We start from the raw sequence: 19195 nt of genomic DNA, 5'->3' as shown, positions 1-19195 counted from the left end.
CGTCTGCGGACCGGCTGCGGACCGTCTGCGGACCATCTGCGGACCGTCTGCAGACCGGCTGCAGACCGTCTGCGGACCGGCTGCGGACCGTCTTCGGACCATCTGCAGACCGTCTGCGGACCATCTTCGGACCGTCTGCAGACCGGCTGCGGACCGTCTGCAGACCCTCGAAGATCTGGTTCCTGTCTCCAGTGTTTCTGCGATGAAGAGGAGAACCTGCTTCCATGCTGGTTCATGCCTTCATCACTTCTCACACCACTGTCTGAACACCACGTCAAAAAGGGGTCTCCTCTTTTGCCCCAGCTCCAGTGCACTGACCTTCCAGGTATGGAATGCAGACCCACCCCCCCAATTTACTCAGAATCTAAACAAAGGACAAAGTGCAGACGAACCACACAGACAAGAAGACGGCATGGAAGCACATCTGGAGGATCCACAACCCAGACTGAAACCAGGACAGGAACCATCATGGAGGGGGGGGGGGGGGGTGCATAATTGATGGATGTAAAAGCTACAGCCCCCTCCATTTACTCCTACCAAGAAACGATCTGCAAGAAGCGTGGATGGAAGTTTTTGGGGATTCTTTCTTTCTTTTGAGCCAATCAAACCTCAGTCCTGCCAGCTGTCAGTCAGGACCGGGTCTGTTCTGTCTGCTGCAGGTTCTGTTTGTCTGGAGAAACCGGGGCGGCTGTCATGTCACGGCACCGCCTGGTGACATCGCAGCACGTCAGACCTGCACGTGGATCACAAGCATTCATCTCACGAACGGCCACCCCACAAGCAAACTGGGGGCTTGTCCGTGACTCCAGGGGGACGCTGGTCACTGAGACAACTCGTTTAGTTCATGGTAAACTTCACAACGAAAGCCAATCCATCTGTGGGCGTGGTTAACAGCTGACAGCCACGACAGGAAGGAAGCTGGAGGTCAATGCCACTGAGGGGGGGTTGAGTAAACTGAACGTCGCCACAGAACTTCAGCATTTTCATTAGCATGTCATCAACCAGAGGCAAAGCCAGAACATATACATGACATAAAACTGAGCTTTCTGTTCTTAAAGATTCTTTAAGTCAAACTCCAAATAAATGATCAATTTTTCAAGTTCTCCTTTTTTGTGTCTCCACAGGATCTCCTGGGAAACAAGAAACCCACAAAGCGACTCTTTTTGTAAAATAGTGTGTGCACTTCTTGGAGGATGCTGAAGATTTTTATTTTTCTAGAGATTAGAGTTAAAGCAGCTCCAGCGCTGCCGCTCCGTCTCTCCAGGATCCTGCAGTCATGTAGATTTAGGTCATGTAAAGATAGAGGAGAAGGAGGCAGACTGTGGTCGTCACGGACGTCCGGGGAGAAGACAGGAGCCTGCAGAGCTGCTTTGGCTGGAAGATGAACTGTTTCCTGAACAATGTGCCAATAATGCCAATATGTGCCACGCCATGAAGAGAGTCGGACACGGAAGGACTGCGCTGGGAGGGATGTGGGAACGCCACATCGACTCCTGCTACGCCGTGGTGTTTTTATATGTTTTTTAAAGAAATGTGAAAGTTCAAAAGGCGAGAAATGTGTTTGAAAATATGTGAAATCATTTTAAGAAATGTGTTTCAAAAGAGTCTAAAAGATATTTATATGAATCATTATTCTGTCCGTGTGTTGTGGAGCGGTAAAGGCTTTATTAGAAAGTTGACTTAGACAATTATTTATATCGGCCACATTTGAAATCTTGAGAAATATAGTTATTATATTTATTTTTGTATACAGATGATTATGTCGGCCCAGCCCTCCGCTAAAACCGCTGGGCACCACATCATCTCGCTCTGAGCGGACTGTGTTCCCCCTCAGTTTACCGTCCAAACACCTGGAAGATGCTGCAGCAGCATTAACCGCTTTCACGCTGCTGCAACACAGGTAACTGTGCAAAGCATGCTGGGACTTTCCTGTGGTCTCAGGTGAGCGTGGGCCAGAGTTCAGATAAAACCTTCAAGTGGGAGATTCTAAAGCCAAATTCTAGGAAATGAAACATCATGAGAGTAGGTCCAGATCAAGGTAGACCAGGTCCAGTCCAGGTCCAGATCAAGGTAGACCAGGTCCAGTCCAAGGCTGGAGTAGGTCCAGTCCAGGTCCAGAACAAAGTAGTTCTAGTTCAGTTCAGGTCCAGTCGAGGTCTAGAATCCTGGCTGACTGTTTCCAGTACCGCAGGGGTTTTCTGCCCAAACGCTGAGGGGCGGGGCTACTTCACAGTCTGTCAAAATAGATCCATGACTCCCCCCCTCCCCCCAGAGCTTTGTACCGGGCATTCAGAAAAATCTCTCTGCATTCTCACCTGTCCGTCAAATCAAGTCCCGCCCCTGGCTGGTTGTGTGGGAGCCTCTGGTTGGTTCTGACCGTCAGGCTGACCTTCGCTGGCCCTGCGCTTCTGCTGGGTCACAGGTTTGAGTCCAAGCAGTTTTACTGGGTGGCAGACTGGAAGTCCAGGCAAAGCGCCCCCCCCCCCCTCGGTGGACCAGTCTGTGTGAGCGTATAAAAAACACTGTGGTGCAAATCTGCTGTTTTGGCCCCCATCACCCCGCCATGAGCGGCCCGCCCCAGCCTGGCGTGGGCGGGTCACATCCTTAACGTTTTTTTGATGGAGAGCGTCCAGAGCGTCGTGGCCGCTGCTGTATATTACACAGGTGTACATGTATTTTCTATATATTTGCTTGTCTTTGTGCACAGGTTTGTTCTGTTTTTGCTGACCTCTTTCTGTTTGGAAAAGGTTCTGGTTCTGGCCCGGTTGGGGACAGTGTCCTTGTTTACATGTGTCTCTGCGGTATTTTCTTTGGAAATGTGCCACTTTCCAGCAGGACTTGTATTATAACTTCAGCCAAGCGAATCAAACTCCAGTGAACGCAGTAGTGGATTAAAGAAGGGGGGGCTGTTGGGATCGGGTTCGGGGTTCTGCTTTTGTCCCGGTCCGCTGGAAAATAAGCCCTTATTGGCTTCTTTCAAAGGGGGTGGGGGTTTTAACAGAATCCAGAACAGGAAGTGCAGCGGCAGATCCAGGAGAGGAGCTGAGGTCGATCTGGAGGCGTGGCGTCCGTGTGAACGTGAAGCTCCGCACTGACTGGAATCAAACCTCCGTCCTCTGAGGTTAGTGCTGAACACTGACATGGCCTCCAAGAAAACACAGAATAAGTGCGTCGGTCTGGACTGAGATGGAGCAAAGTCCTGTTTCCGGGCGTGTCAGGACCCTCACCCCGGTCCCACCTGCAGGGAGACCTTCTGAAGCCTCGGCTTCGGTTCTGCTTCGGTCACCATGGAGCTTCTGGAAAATGAATCACCTCTCACCTTTCTCTGTTCCACTTTGCTGCTGAGAATTTTTGACAATCTGCATGACAGCATCTTTGTCCTTTTTGTTTCTTTGCTAAAGAGAAAACCTCTGCAGACTCTCCTCACCCTGATCCCTAGATGTGAACGTTAGCTCAGATGTTTGGGTCTGGTTTATGTTGGCGAGCAGCTGCAGGCGGGAAGAAGCCTTACGTTCAGGAGACCACGGCCGCGAGGCGAGAACAGCCGAGGATGTCGGCCCTAAAACGCTGATGAAGCTGAGGAAACGACCCCACACCTCTGAAAGCATGAATGTGCTTTCCTGCTGAACGGCAACCAATGAAAAGGTGGTAATACTGGACTGAGGAAGCTGCAGAGGGCGGGGCTTTCCCGTTTGTGCCTCTTTGTTGACCCGCAAAACGCCACTCTCCTTTCAGCACCAAGCAGTTATCCGTCAGGGAGGCTCCGGCTGCCAACATGAAGGATGTCCGGCGTTTCTGCGAGCCGTGACTGCTGTTTGCGTGTCAGACGTACGTCCGTGTTCTCGGTCGACGGTGATTGAATATTTCCAAAATCTGATCCCCACTTCCTGCCGGCCTGAGGAGAGGCGGAGCGGCTCATGACGTGGTTTAATTAAAGCGTGCGGCCGTCCGCTTTGTCCAGGAGACCATCAATCTTTCTGAACCCATTTCATCGCTTACCTTCCTTTTCTTTTCCCTCATGAGTCCAGCAGGATCACACACTGTGCGCTTACGGGGGGGGGGGGCAACGCGGCTCGGTACCGCTCCACCATTTCCACTTCTTAAGTGTCGGTGCTTCTCCACGCTGTCGGACACGGAACAGACCACTCCTGTGGCGATCAGAAACGCCTCCATCCACATATGCTTAGACAGCAGCACACGCAGAAGACCCCCAACACACTCCAGAGGTCAGAGGTGATCGGGTTTAGATGTTTCATGTTGTTCAGGGTAGAGATGTCCACCGTCAATCACAAACCATTCTGACCATAAACAACCTAAAGTTGTGTTGTTGCCATAAAACTGAAGAGTTTGTACTTTGTGACTCTTTAACCTTTTATAATTGTGTTTAATATATCAATGAGTACCTCTGTTAACTTTTGTATAAGATCTATAATCTATAATCTCACGTCCACCGGAGAGCAGCTCCAGCCCGCCGCTGTGACGCCTTCCTGTTGTAGAATTTCATTTTCAGTCGTCTGAACCCCATTTTTCTTTTGGTAGTTTCTGGTAAACATTCAGACTTTCAGGTGACTTTGATTTGTAGTACTAAGCTCTGTATTTGCAAGCACTGTAAATGCGATTCTCATTGGATTTGTCTTCTGTACATTTAGTACTCTGATGTTACTCTTAATAAAAGGTTGAAAATACTGGATGGGGATTTTGCTTGAGGAAAGGAGAAAGCTCTGCATTCAGGGTCAGGGTTATCATACAAGCGTGTGATACATAACACATACAATCCACGACACACTGAATCCATTTAATGTGAAGTTTGTCAACAAGAGTTGAATGAATGGCTTGAATAAAGAATAATGGCCTTCGAAGTCTGCATTATCAGAAATGAACACACGCCGTGGAAGTCTGAACAAGAAGTGTGTTCATTTCTGATCAAGGACACTTCGAAGGCCTTTAACCCGCTTAAACCGTGGTCACTAACAGAAGAAATAACTATTCCATTTATGATACTTAGTTTTTAGGGCTTAGATCACTTTTTTTCACAGTAAGCGGACTATTATTTATGTGGTGCAGGGCGTTGTCATGGTAACATGACTGTGCTGGCACTAACCTCGACTGAGCTGCAAAGGAAAGAGATCTCTATGCCGATGATCCTGACGTGTCAAATAAAGCATCAGATCAGAGAGACAGTTCACCTCTGACCGCTCGTTTCTGTCCAGATGATGAAGATAAACTTTGTTTCAGAGAAGCCAGAGCAGTGATACAGAACATTTAATCTATGTGACCGGAACTACTTTTTTAGGTGTGCGGTTATCACTGTGCATTATCACTTTGTAATGCACACCCAGCAGCCAATCAGAATCAAGGATTCACCCAGACAACATATAAAACATGGTATAATACGGTCTTGCTGTTAGAAAGGCCTGAACCACGTCTGTTCTAGGTCACAGCTCACAATTACACCAAGACAATAAGATGCTAAAGTTTTAACATTATAATACATTTAAATATATTCATAATAAAATTGTTTTCAAGGACCTTCAAACGTACGTTAGAAAGAAAAAAAGAAAAACCTTTAGATTTCAGATGTGACATTAAACATAGTAGAAATGCACTTTTTAAAAACGTATTCAACCAAAAAACACAACAGAGTTTGTGCATGTCTCAATACCAGTGACCAGAAACGCGAACTCAGAAACTTAAAGATCAATCAAAAAGAGGAAAACACTGAAATGGAGACCGTTTTCAGCAGCTGTGGAATCAGGAGAGGGATCAGCGTCTCTCAGGTCCTGAATCCTCTCTCCACCGTCTGGTTGGAGTCGCTCAGACAGACCCATCATTCTGTTTTCTTTCATTCTACTAACGTTTGTGCCAATTCATCAGCCCGTGTTTGCCCAGCTGTTCTGCAGAGGGGCTGGACCTCAAAGGTCGGTCTGAAGACGTTTGTCTGACCCTCAGAGGACGTTCTCAGGTTCTTGCTGCTTCAGAGATGTGGCAGAAGCAGAACATGATCTTTGTCTGCTGCACATTCACAGCCCAGAGGGCAGAAGCTGCAGCCTTTAGAGCACACTGATCCTCAGATCATCATCCATGAAATATCAAGCTGTGAAGCTGCGTGTAGATGAGACACCTGGAAATGTGCAGAGGTAGATGGGATTAGAGACTTTCAGAAGCTCTTCTATCAAATAGCTGTTAAAGAGAATCGATCATGAGGCAGTTTGTTTCAGGGTATTGGTACTAGAGTCCGAGAGTTATGGTCATTTTATTCAGGTCAGACGCTTTTAGGACATTACAATAACAAGTGTCTGTAGATAAACAAGGATTTAGGGATGAAGGTGTCACTAATGCAGCAAATGTTCATCTGATGAGGGCGTTCTAACGCAGCAGCCATTAATCATGGGATTGATTAACGCTTAGTGAGCCCTGTTGGACTCACACTGTTCTCCAGGACGGCTGAGCTTCAAATAACTGGGGGAGGCCATATGAAAAAGCTGCATTCTTCCAGAAGAACCTCTTGTTTTGTCTCTGCTCCATTGGCAAACATCTGATCTGCAGCTTCCACCGCATGTTCCTTCTTTGCATGTTCCTTCCAGAGTTCAGAAAGTTCTCAGATGTTCTCTTCTTGCATGTCAGAGGTTCTGAACTGCATTCCCCACGCCTTCCAGCACCCATGGGTGCATTTCCAACCTTCCTCCTTTGACTCTGGATCAAATGAGACCAAATGGAGCCGGGTTCGTTCATGTGGGGTGGTAGCCCTGCAGGGGCTCATTGAAATTAAAATGAGGAAAAGTTTCTATGACAAGGGTGTCCTACAGACACTTCTGGATCACGTGCACACCACGTGTGTGCGTGCATTTGTATGCGGTCAGTGTGGTGTAAGGGCGCCGTACCACAGCATCACCCGTACACCGTAAGAGGGTCTAACTTCCATTATCCGTAGGAATACTTCACGATACTCTTACCACACGCACGACAATCTGTGTCAGGCACTTCAGGATGTTGTAACATTGCAATCACACAAATTCCTGCAAATTACAGATAAACGGACATTTTTGTAACTGCAAGAAAAACAACAGAGTAGCAGGACTTTATTTAAAGGCTGTAGCATTATAAACTATGTTAAAAACCTAAAGACTGGACCTTTTTCATGACAAATCTGGCTGTGTTCTTGGGACTCACAGCAGCATTAGCCAAATATGGCGTCGCCATCTTGTTTTTTCCAAACTGTTGATTCAATCAATACAGCAATTGTATTTTTTGTATTTTTTTACCAGGACAGTAACTTTGTTCAATCACTGCCATTTTGAAGCAGTTCCAGCATGAAACTGTCCCTGCAGGTCAAGTGTACAGTGGGGATCAAAGGTTTGGGCCCTCCAGGTAAAGAGTTCGATCACTGTGCATAAAGAAGCCAAGGAAATCTTCAAAGGGCATCAGATTAGAGATGAAACATTCTTGTCATATTTAAAAGAACGTTAGGCTTTATCTCCATCATGTACTATTTCAAAATAACAGAAAACAAAATGACGGCGTGTACAAAAGTTTGGACCCCCTGCAGAATGTAAAGCATAGCCTGCCGCCTCTGGAAAAGCTGAGACGTGTCAGTCTCATGGATTGTTCCCAATCATTGTTTGCAAAGACCATGTGATTTCAATTATCTGAGTCATGTGACCTGTACCCCAACAATCAGCATCATGGGTTCTTCCAAGCAGTTGTCTAGAACCAGGAAACTGAAAACAGTTGATGCTGGGAACGCTGGAAGAGGCTGTAAAAGACAGAAAACCCTTTTTTCAGACGCCAATATCCAATGTTTGGAATGGAATCAAAAATTGAAATCAACAGGAAGAGTTGAAGTTAATGTGAAGGACCAAGACGGACCTCCGACAGAGCAGCTCGCAGGACTGAGATGAAGCAAGTCCCTGCAGACTCTGAAGTTACACACTTCTACTGTAAAGAGACACTTGTACAAATGTGGTCTGCATGGAGAGTCATCAGAAGAAAACCTCCTCTCCATTCTCACCGATAAATTCAACGTTGGAAGTTCATAAAAAACTTAAAAACAAGCCTGATGCATTTTGGAAAGAAGTTCAGTGAGGCGACGAGGTTCTAATGGAACGAGCAAAGATACTTTTGGAGAAGAAAGAGTTCAATGAAAAGAGCCTCTGTCCAAGAGTTACGCATGGGGGTGGAGCCTTCCCCAACGGCCTTCCCAATCAGCTGACCTCTACATCATTGAAAATCTAGGATAGACCTCTTTAGAGCAGAGTGGAGCAGACATCCCAGAAGTCTCAGAGAACTGGAGGACTTTTGGAGGGAGGAACGCATGAAGATACCTTAAGAAAACCCTGAGAGACTCTTGGCTGGCTACAAAAAGCCTTTACAAGCTGAGACACTGGGGGCAGCACAACGTACCAACCCTGCATGGTGGCCAAACTTTGGACTCCCACTGCAGTGACTTAAACATGTAAAAATGCGACAAGCTTGATGTCCTCATGTCATATTGATCATCTTATGCTGACATGGGTGGGAATGTCTCTGTTCCTGACAAGAATTCCTGCAGAAGTTTCTGCTCAACACTGAAGAGATTCCAGTGGAAGAAATGTGGAACAATCCAAGTTTGAGAACCGTGAACAGTTTTTGAAACAGAACCAGACACACGAGACAAACAGAAGAGGCAACAAAATGAATCCTGAAGAGATTGTTAGGAGACAGAGAAACACAAAAAGACTGGAACATCTGCTAGCAGAGACAGACAAGGCAGTGATGGCAACAATGGCTCAGACTTTGGTGGGTGAGACCGAGCAGACACAGGAGAAAAACTCTCATTTATTCATATCTCACGTTTTAGGCTTGGCCCTGAAAGACTATTGTCTTCGTCTCCCTCTCTCTGTTTTCTCATGTACTATGTAGATGGTTCCAACCCCCTCCAGAAGCATTTTTCCCCTTCGACAAATCAGCACTAGCAGAATGAGTCCGCCCCCTCTTGCCCTGAGGCCAGAATCTGCCCCCGGGGAGGTCTGCCGGGCTGCATTAGCATAAGGCTGGTTGGGTCAGTCCACACATCTCCTGACGGGACTGGAGACCTGCTGCTCCTCACATCGGGTTCAATCTTGCAGCCTTTTCTGCACGGTTGGACCTGACCAACAGTGTGGACAGGTCCGGCCGACAGCTGCCAAAGAGAGCTAACGCCGGCTGCAATGAATCCCTGCTGCGAAGCGACAGTCATCAGAGAGCTGCCACCGTGCCAAGACGGCGCCGTCAGAGCCGATCGGTAGCTTCAGCCGAATGGAGGGTGGATCTGGAAGAAAGCATCGGCCACCTCTTCCACTGCTGGTACTGACAGCACACAGAGGCCGGTCTGAGTCTCATTTCTCCTGATGGGGAGCTCGTGGTTTCCTGTAAGCAGCAGAGCTGACAGTGAAGATGCTTTCAGGACAGTTAAACTCTGTCATAACATGCATCATAAAGCCCTTGCTGATGGCCTTCAAATCGGTTCTTGCTGCTCTGCATCTATTAGAACAGCATGGAAAAGGTCCTCCAAACAGCCCTTGATCAGTCTGAAGTGTGCAAATAGCACACATTATGAGCAGCACACTGTGCCCTTCAAAGTGAAGTGTTGTACACTCACAAATGTCAAGAAAGGAAACATCCTCTCACAGCTGAGAGAGACGCTCCTTTTGCACGGAGAAAAGGCCGCCGTCGCTGTTGTTATGGTAACAGTCTTTTAACACAGACTCTGCCAGATGTAGTTATCACACTCGGAGAGAAAGAGTGTTCTTTCAGAAATCCTCCTTCTTCTTTTCAGCCAGTGGATGTCACTTTCTAATCCTTTTGGGTGGAAAAACAAACACATATTGCCTGCTTGAAGCCACATTCTGAGCTGAGAGCATCAGTGTGACTCACCGTAAACGCAGAAGCAGCACCGGCAGCGCCGCCCCGTCCTCACGTCCGGAAGGTCCAGTTTGCTGGGATTTTGGCTGAAAATGTCACAATGAGAATTATTCTTCACATCTATGGTTATTTTAGGGGTCCAAGATTTCCTTTTAACAACAATTCATAGTTTGTGGTTGCTGATCCAATTCATAGTCGATATCGGTTCCTTTGGAATGATCCGATTGGATCTGATCCTCTGCCCTAAAGTGGATCCAGATCCTCTTGATCCAAACTTCCAGCAGTGAGACTCAGACAGAAATTCCTGCTACTGAACAGTTTTCCAGATTCTTGGATTTCTTCCAGATCATCAAGTTAATGAAATCTGTGTCCAAACCAACCAGTAAACTAGCATGAATGTCAAATCCACTCACATGTTAGTTTCTAAAGTTCTCCACTGTTGTTTTTCCACATCCAAAGAATCCAAAGGGAACATTCTTAGAACATTCTAGACCCTGGATGGTCACATGACTTTATTCAAAGTCTGTCCACACATTGGACTGGAATGATGGACTGATCCGTGTTCATGACATCACACGTGTGTTGTTGCTGTGATTGGTCGGTTTTACATTAGAGTGACATAAACCTCCTGTACCTCAATCCAGATGGTATTTTCTAAGGTCGGGTTTTGGACGTTTTATTCATCGTGTACGACAGCTGAGAGACGCCGACGGGAGACAAACTGCAAGTTCTAAATCCTTACAAACCTGAAAATAGGGAGTGAAGACCGACAGCGACAGCTTCACAAAGAAGGAAGAAACACAGACAGCCCTTGCCACTGGTGATTGGTGGTGATGTCATGGGGCTAAAATAGCTCCTCATTAGCGGCTTTGTAGCAGGTCACATGATTAATGATCAGCAAAGATTTACAATCCAATTAGAGCGTCTGGGTGTGGAAGAAATGATTCACCTTTGAGGGGGAGACATCAGTGAAGACACCCAAGTAGTTCCTCTGGCAGGTTCTGTGCCTCCGGCTGATTGATGCTGAGGACCGCAGAACGCTGGATGCGTGTCCAGACCCTCCACCATCCGTCACGAACCTGTTTGATTCTTGACATAAACCCTTTTATGGACTGTTTCTCTGCTTTGTGCTGCCAGAGAAGCAGCATGAAGCAGACCTGTCTCCATCGACCTGCATGTCTCTGGGAAAGACGTGTAACAGCGGGACGCTCCACAGGAGCGGCACGCTCCACGCTCTCCGGCCGGCAGCTTTATTCTCCACCTGATGAAGATCAACCAGCGTTTGGTTTCTGCTCAGAGGAGCTGCTCAAAGTCTGACTGAATTCACAGCAAACAAACGTCTCAGTTTCTTTGCTGACTTCAGAAAGACGCTCAGAGCTGAGAAACTGCTGAGTCAGCGTCTTCACCGCACAAACAAACACACACCCACACAGACTGTTGTCCCACAATGTTAGAAATACTAACTGACACTGAGACACAAACACGCTGACATACAGACTCGGTCCTTCCATCCTCCTTCTCCCGTGGTGGCTGACGGGTCTTCTGGAGCCCATGCAGCTGCTGAAGGGCACGGGGGGGTACACCCGGACAGATTCCCAGACCGTTAGGGTTAGAACACGGAGACAAACCACCAAACACTCACATCTAGAGTGAATCATGACCCCATGAATCATGTTTCTGGATTGGAGCAGGAAGTCGGAGAACCTGGAGAACAACGATGGGCTTGATATGAAGCCCATCGAGATGACTGTTGTTGTCAATTTGGGCTATTCAAATGAAATTGAGCTTCACACAGAAAGGACCAAGTGGGACTTGAACCTGGGTCTTCTTGCTGTGAGACTAGAGGCCTACCCACTGCACCACTGCACCACCATGCAGTTTGCACTGAGACTTGCATCCATCCATCAATTTCCCAAACTTCTTTTATCCTTTCTGGGGAATGATAGGGATGCTGGAGCCTATCCCAGCCACTGTCGGGTAAAGGCGGAGTTCACCTTGGACAGCTTGCCACTTCACTGCAGGGCCACTAAGAGATACACAAACACACACAGTCACACGATGACGGACAATTTAGAGTTCCAAATTGAGCTGTGGTGGATACGTTTAGACAGTGGGAGGAAATGGCCGAGGAGAAGACAGCGACTCCACGCATCCTAACTGGGATTTGAACCAAGACCTTCTCTGTGAGTTAAGGGTGCCACCTTTTCCTCCACGTCTGAAGCTGCTGAATCTTTACAGACATGAAGAAAGCATCCTTGAATCATGTGATCGGCCCAGATCCAAATCCACAACAGCTGAAGCCTTCTGAATGGGTTTTAGGTGGAAGAACTCTGAACTGCAGTAAACTCTGAAGACTGATGTCCGTTGATGATGTCACATCAGATCAGAGCGAGCAGCAGAGGAGGCAGATCAAAGGCCTCGTTCAATCTTCATCATTCAGCCCCTCAGCTTCCTCTGCCGTCCATTCAGTTAGATTGAGTTCAGGAGATCCGCCTTTTCTCATCAACGCCGTCTCTGTGACCAGCCCCTCCCTCTCTCACGCAGCATTGTCCCTTTGGAGGCTCTGATGAAGGTGTCCCTGAGCCTCCGCCCTGATGGGGGGGGGGGGGGGGGGTCATCGGGGAGAGCTTTCATGGTCTCAGAGAAAGGACCGTTTTCTGTTTCAGTGACAAAGAACACATCCAGAGGTGCAAAGTGGTGAAGCTCTGTTCATCTGGTTAGGGCTGTAGAGGTCACACAAGGTCACCCTGAAACCAGGATTTCAACAGAGCTGAAGACGTCAAAGGGGTCAAAGTACGGAGCCCAAGACCTGACACCGGTAAAAACATCATAATGATTTGTTCCCACGAAGTAATAATTTGTGTGATAAATCCTTCAAAAACACGGATGTGATCAATACTTGAAATGGTTCATTCACATCCCGGTGCGCTCGCCGTCCCGCCGCTATAGCCCCTTTGTGCCGCAACATCCGTGTCTCTGTGAGCCACATTCATTCAAGAGGAGAAAAATGAAATCAAGGATCCAACTAGAGGATCTATTGGGATCTATTTATTATTATGTCCATGAAAATAAGAAAAATATCAAAGATTTAGGACGCCCCAGCTGGCTGATTCCCCGCAGGGCAGTGGCTCTACATCTGCCGACACGGGAAACTAAAAGGCGCTCTTGAGTCCGTGGTGTCGGCATCCAGGCAGCCGGCTGGCTGGCAGACGGACAGCCGCTGCGGTGCGGGTTGTTGTAGTTCAGGGTCAAACAGGAATGATAATATTCAGGATGTGCTGAGGTCACTTATCATTTATTAACACATTCGTTAGCAGTCACTTCAAATCCGAAGGCTCCTTACTACGTATCCCATCATGCAACCCACCTATTCCATAGTGCATCTTGACCAAACAACATGTCCCTGTAACTGTGGTGCATTCAAATACAACAGGATAAATGTATATCAGAGTATTATTGGTGGGAATGTTTTTTTACCCATGTCAGGCATCAATGAGTGAAGAAGTGGAAGAAATCTTTTTCTGTTCTTCTAACCAGGAGCCCTTCTTCAGAGACTCGGCTCATGCACTTTAACACCATAAATGTTAAAGACTTTTTGTGTCCGTGCACTTTGGAGGGATGGAGGGAAATCTTTGGATTGTGCAGCAAACCGGAAGCAGAAAACAAGGCGGGCGGGGGGTGAAATGAAATGTTCCCACATGTCTTAATCTCCAATGACTGTGCTTTGCTCAGAAGTGTCTGTAAGTTGATGCTCATTGGCTTCACACCTCAGCGCGTTTATGGCTCTCAGAATGTTCCCACCTTTCCAGGTCAGCTGTTCTGGCCCCTCTCAGCTGCCGTCATCCTGCTCTGCTTACAGCCTCACTCTGGCTTCATTTCTGCTCCTCCTCATGAGAAAAGTGTCAGTCTGCAGTCTGGGTTTGAGTTTGGACGCCTGTTCAGCAGCACATCGCCTTCCTGCTGCTCTCACTCCAGCTCTGACGCCTCATCAGCATCTGTGCGCCACTGATTCTCAAATACTTTTCTGTAAAATGGACAGATGAGTTTCTTCTTTTGTAAAACATCCTTTCAAACAGCTTCAGGGTTCCTGAGTCTGTCTCAGACAGTTGATTGATATCCGACGAGGCCAAATCTAGGAAGTCCTGCTAACTGCGGCCCTCATGAACCACTCATCACTGTGTGGAACCAACGGCCAGAGCAGCACATTTATCAGCACATCATCCACGGGCTTGGACATAAATATGTAGTTGTAGATTTAGATAAGTTAATTCTTCTCTAAGAGTTCTGGTACATCTGGTCCGTCCTGGGGGAGGATCCCTCCTTCACCCCTGAGGTTTCTTCTTTTTTCCGAAATCCGTTTTTTTAGGAGTTTTTCCTCACAGAGAAGGGGGGTCTAAGGGCAGGGATGACCAGTTTAGTTTAGTCTGTTTAGTATTTTCCTATTGAATTCTATGTTTTCATGATCCTTTTGATTCTATTTTTCACTTTTACAATTACCGATACGAAGCCCATCGAGACGACTGTTGTTGTGAATTTGGGCTAAACAAATAAAATAAAATAAAATTGAATTGAATTGAATAAACCAAAGCTTTCTGTGAATTCAGAAGAAATCGGGAAAATGACAGACGTGACTGTTTTGATCAACTTGGGACGTATTCTTGGTCTCCCTTTGACTCTGTTTATGTCCGGATGTGTGCTGCTCTGGATTTAAACCTTACCAAAGTCAATCACACACAACGACACACACAACTACACACACAACCACATCAGCTGATGAAGTGGAGCCCTTTCTGAAGTTGCTAGCAGATAGCTTCTACCCTGACATATAATTTGAACCTTTGTTTAACCACAAATGTCGTCATTTCTTGCTCCACGACTTGAAGGTGATCCTGTCAGTTTCTTCTGTTTTCTAAATGACCTGTTTTTGACCAAAGACTGGAATCTTCTGCGAGTTTCAGGACATCTGCAGATCTTCAGGTTGTTCAGTGATTGAATGTAGAGACAAAAACCAGCATCAGATGTGTGATCAGATTACTAATCTGGAAAGTCAGGGCAGCCTCCTCTCAGCTGTGGCCTTTTCCTCCTTTCTTTGTCCAGATTAGGCTTATTTTTGCTCCATCTGACATATTTCCTTTCGGGCGCTAACTGCCTGCTGGGAACAGATGAGGCGGCGTGCTGTGAATGCAATCAGAGAGAAGTTTTAGCATTTTCATATTTTGCAGACAGAGTCCCGCCAGCGTGACCTTTGAGTTGTTTCTATGGGACTTCCCTGCATCTGATCAATACCCCTGCTGCCCCGCTGAGGGCCGGGCCACTGTGCTCACGTCTCTATTTCCTCCTGCTGTCATTACAGAACCGCCTCTGCAGGGATCAGAGAATGAGCCAACACACCATTCAATTAGAGAAAAACGTCCGTCCCCAAACACACAAAACGCCAGCTTCAACCGCACTTTCAGGCACCTCACAGTCATCAACTCTGATTCTTTTAGGGATAAAGTGGCTTTAGTTACACAAACCAAAGACTTGCCTTTCAGGATCACTTTCAACACTCAGCAGGTGGTGGCTTCTTATTTTCTGTTACTCCTTTTGATAAACTTGCATCTGTTTCTTATGGAGTTTATAGGCTGTTGTAATTTTATGCTGTTATTCTTTCCCTAATCTGCCTAATTTTAAAATGTTCTTCTTATTGTGAAGCACTTTGGAACTGTGTGGTGTTGTTAAGTGGCTTCTAATTAAAGTTTTCATTCATGTATTCATCTTGTAAACCCTATTTATCCTTTCGGGGCCACAGGGCTGCTGGAGCCTATCCCTGCCACTCGTGGGTGAAGGTACGGGACATCCTGGTTGGTCTGCAGTCTGTCACAGGACCATTTAAGATGCATTCATTCATTCAAAGATGGCCACGCCCACAGAGCTCAGCGTCAGCGTGAAGGTTTGCTCTGCAGAATAAGCCAAACTAAGTCAAAGTTTCTGCCATGATGACCGAACCATCGATTGATGACCGATCCATTTCCATTTATGACATGTGACAGTGATGTCATAACTTCACCCCCCAATGACGACCAGTCCAGGAAAAGTCACAGAAAAAGGGTGGAAGTGTCTGCCAGAGACACTGGAGCTCAGCTGGAACATCCGGACGTTGATGAGCTCTATGAGCTTCTGATGGAGTCACTCCTCCACTCTTCATGGTAACCCTTGTTCTATCCTAGGCACTTTAACATTAGGAGTAGGGTCATCTAGACCCACTAGACAGTGCTCTGAACCTTTGTTCTTCAATGATTTGTGATCTTCACTGGTGTCCATGGATTACATGAAATCTTTCCACCTTTATCCACCTTTGTCATGGTAGGGGGAACACCTCAATGGAAGCGGGGGGGGGCATCTAAGATAGCACAAGGGTTAAAGGTGAAGCTCACGTTTCTAATTCATTCACCTCTTTTCTGTTCACTGAGAGGGGGGGGGGTTCTCCTTTTAGAAGAGGAGAAAATAATGAAAGCAGGTCAGATCCTGCATAGGAGCAGCAGCTTTGGGGGGGGGGTTGGAAAGTTTTCAGGAGAGTCCCATCAGTGGCAGCTGGGAGGACAATAATCGCCCATCAACAGTTTGGAGCTGTTATGACCATCCCATCTACTTACTGTCACCCCCCGCCCCCCCGCCTCACGCTGATTCAATGTTGTTTCATTACCAGCCGACTGTGGAGACTCAATGATCTATTTAATAACTTATGGATTTGCCGCTTTAGCCGGGACCTCTGCTGTTCAGCCAGGCAGCTCTGTGTGCATCTTACCCACATCAGTGCTGGTGGAGCTCCGCCCACCTGGTGCTGGTGGAGCTCCGCCCACCTGGTGCTGGTGGAGCTCCGCCCACCTGGTGCTGGTGGAGCTCCGCCCACCTGGTGCTGGTGGAGCTCCGCCCACCTCGTGCTGGTGTAGCTCCGCCCACCTGGTGCTGGTGGAGCTCCGCCCACCTGGTGCTGGTGGAGCTCCGCCCACCTGGTGCTGGTGGAGCTCCGCCCACCTGGTGCTGGTGGAGCTCCGCCCACCTGGTGCTGATGTTCTCCCAACACTAAATCCCAGATCATAAACGCTCTCCAGGATACTTTTAAAGAGCTTTTTCATGCTGTATTTATTCCTCTAATGACTCCAAACCCTGTGACACCCCCCCTTAACAGCTTTGACACACACACACACACACGATCTGCTGTATCACCAAACTTAACAGGACCTGGACAAGCTTGGTGGGAGTTCCTGCCATGTCCACACGTGTGCAGAATCCGACGGCGTGTCGCGTTGTCGTCGTCTCCTGACGGTTTGAGTGGAAAGTTTTGGATAATTAACAGCCGTTAAAAGGTAGCTGAGTTTCCCGCCACCGGGGGACGTGGAGCCAGGCTTTACGGTGGCCGGAAGCAGCTTTCATCCTTCCAAGACTGTGAGTCCTCATCAGCCCGGAGAGCTGGCGCTGCGTGGTACACGGCCGCCGCCCCGCCTGCACGCATCACCGCCAACAGTCAGTCAAGCAAATCTCCCATGAATCATTCACACTTCCCTTTGATCTTCCAGGGACTGAAGGGGAATGCTCGACATGCAAATGGATTACAGGCCTACACCAGTCCCTTCCAGCCAATTAAACACACACTGCATAATATCCTTACATCACACTGTTTTCCAAACGCAGTTTGCTAAAACAGCTCACTTCTGGCCAAAATTTCATCAATATTGCATGCATCTGCCCCAATTCTGCAGCTTTTTCCTGCTGAGAGGAAGACGCTTCAACCACATTTCCACCAGTCTGTGACTGTTCCTGGATGTCCAGCTGTCTGAGACGTCCCTCCATCAGCGGTTCCTGCATCTGCACACCGGCTGACACTGCAGGACCTCAGAGGAGGCAGTTTGAGGATCAATATGGACTTCTGAAGGCAAACACTGACGCCGCCCAGCGAGGAGGGGTTGGGTTGACCTGCGGCTGCTGGAGGAGGGAACTAAAAGCTACCGAAGCTTCAGATAAAGACAAGAGATGCTGTTTCACAGAAAAAAGGATCAGCTGGGGAGTTTTACTAAAGTTTATGTGCACACAGAAAGAGAGCTTTGAGCAGAAAATAACCCTCCCATGACGATGAGCATGCTGACAGTCACAAAGCAAAAACAAAAAAACATCCCTTTGCCGCTTTTGAGGCTTTGGATTCATTGCAATTTTTGTGAGGATTTCAGCCTTTTTACGTTTTTATTTTTGGTGAATGAAGTGTTAGAAATACATCAGCTTCTGTTTTTTATCTACACCTTTCAACAATAATATACAGTTATAGAGAAAATATATTTAAAAAAAACTTGTGAGTAAAAGCCCCCAGTGGTGACTTGCTGAACTGATCTGGCTCCAGCCACTTTAGTTTTCAAATGTGCTTCAATCTTGAAGTCCAGTGGTTTCTGTTGGGGGTTCCTTCTCATTTGGCTCAGATCGTTGACAGATCTTTGGTCAGTCATTGATTGTGCAGGTTGGTCCACTGAAAAATCAGAGTTTGGTCTGAAATGTTCATCAGAACTTCAGCTAGAGACAGAAAGAAAACACGGGAAATCACGGTGTTTGATTTATAAATAATTTATGTGTATAACACAGCAGAAAAATAAGAATTCAGTCAATGTGACCCTGGTTTTAGTGAAAGAGGTCTTCAGCAGGTTTGGTCCATTCTCCCATACAGATCTTCTCTAGAGCTGGGATGTTTTGCTGGAAAACACAGACTTGCTTTTCACTCCACAGGTTCTACACTGATTTACTGATCAACGCTGAGGCCCTCTAGTGGTGGACAGATGTTAATGTTACAAAAGGGGTTACGTAGCTTCAGACACACAAGGAGTATGTTCATGTAAACCCCTTTTGGGTTTGAGGCTAAACTTTACATTTACTGTCATTTCTATTTGGGCTGAATAGAAGGCAGAGGGAGAGTGGGTAGTAGAGGTGGGGGCAGTAGGCCACATGGGGGTAAACGAGTTAAAGGATGGTTAAGGAAACACATCAGAGGGGGTAGTGATGTCCAAGCGGCCCCTCCCACCAAAGGGCCATATATGTCTAATGTGTGATTAAAGCTAACAAGGGAGGGGCTCTACGGCAGCAAAGAAGGGAGGAGCAACTGTCAAGTAGCCCAACCCCAAGGTTCATCCAAGAAATGCCCCCCCTTCCCTAAGAATTTCATGTGAGGAGGGGAGGACGGATCACAGATAATCCCTGTTATCTGTTTTATCACCAACATGTTCTTGAACATCCCAACATTTTTGTTCAGCTTTTGGGATTTTCAGAGGGCAGAAAAATGGATGACCTTTCACCT

General features: G+C 47.2%; 1 protein-coding gene across 1 annotated transcript in view; it reads left to right on the top strand.

The window, feature by feature from the left end:
- Nucleotides 1–4685, top strand: part of ajap1 (adherens junctions associated protein 1) — a 44196-nt gene extending 39511 nt beyond the window's left edge. The window contains exon 6 of the mRNA XM_023956269.2: nt 1125–4685. The gene's annotated coding sequence lies outside the window, so the exon portion shown is untranslated. The remainder of the gene's footprint in view (nt 1–1124) is intronic.
- The last annotated feature ends 14510 nt before the right edge of the window (nt 4686–19195 follow it).

The sequence above is a fragment of the Oryzias latipes genome, chromosome 7, assembly GCF_053564925.1.
Source record: "Oryzias latipes strain Hd-rR chromosome 7, Olatipes_Hd-rR_3.1".
NCBI lineage: Eukaryota > Metazoa > Chordata > Actinopteri > Beloniformes > Adrianichthyidae > Oryzias > Oryzias latipes.
This window is presented reverse-complemented; position numbering and strand designations above follow the sequence as displayed.